Below are 755 nucleotides of genomic sequence, written 5' to 3' on the forward strand. Positions count from 1 at the left end.
GACCCTGCACTCAGTTCGATGGATGGCTGTGAGCCTCTACATCTGTGTCAGTCAGATACTGTCAGAGAGGCTTGGACATTTCAATATTTTGTGACTCTCTACAAAGTCAATTGCATTTAACCCAGGTTGATCTCTTAAGGGCATTTTGATGAGCCCAGTAGACCATAAGATATACTTTGAGAAATCTTGGCCTTCAAAAAGTCTCAACTGGGAGCTTCCTATTTCTTTTGGTTTGTTTGTTTGGGTTTTGGTTTTGGTTTTTTGAAACAGGGTCTTGCTATGTAGCCCCTAGCTTAGCTATAAGTATCTTCCTGCCTCCGTCTCCTAAAGTGCCAGGATTACAGGCATGATCCTCAACTTAACAGAGCGTCTTTACTCACTTGAGCAGCCCAAAACGAGATTTTTTTGTTGGAGCAGGTCTTGTCTCCTGGCAGGCTATGTGAAATTAGAGCCACTTCATATGCACACTCAAAAGGCATCGCTGTACATTTAACTTCTCTCTATTTTTATTATCAAAGTGTTATTTCGAGGACTGGGCATGGAAACCAGGTGTCAAGAGCACTCACCTAAAATTCATGAAGCCCTGGGTTCTAACCCTAACCCTTCACAAAACAGGTATGGTGACGTAGCTCTGTAACTTAAGCACTCAGGAGGTGGAGGCAGGAGGATCAGAAACAGAAGTTGTCATCTACACAGCAAGTTTGAAACCAACTTGGAGTACGTGGCCCCTTATTGTGTTGTTGTTGTTGTTGTAA

This window comes from Mastomys coucha, unplaced genomic scaffold, assembly GCF_008632895.1.
Source record: "Mastomys coucha isolate ucsf_1 unplaced genomic scaffold, UCSF_Mcou_1 pScaffold17, whole genome shotgun sequence".
NCBI classification, from domain to species: Eukaryota; Metazoa; Chordata; class Mammalia; order Rodentia; family Muridae; genus Mastomys; species Mastomys coucha.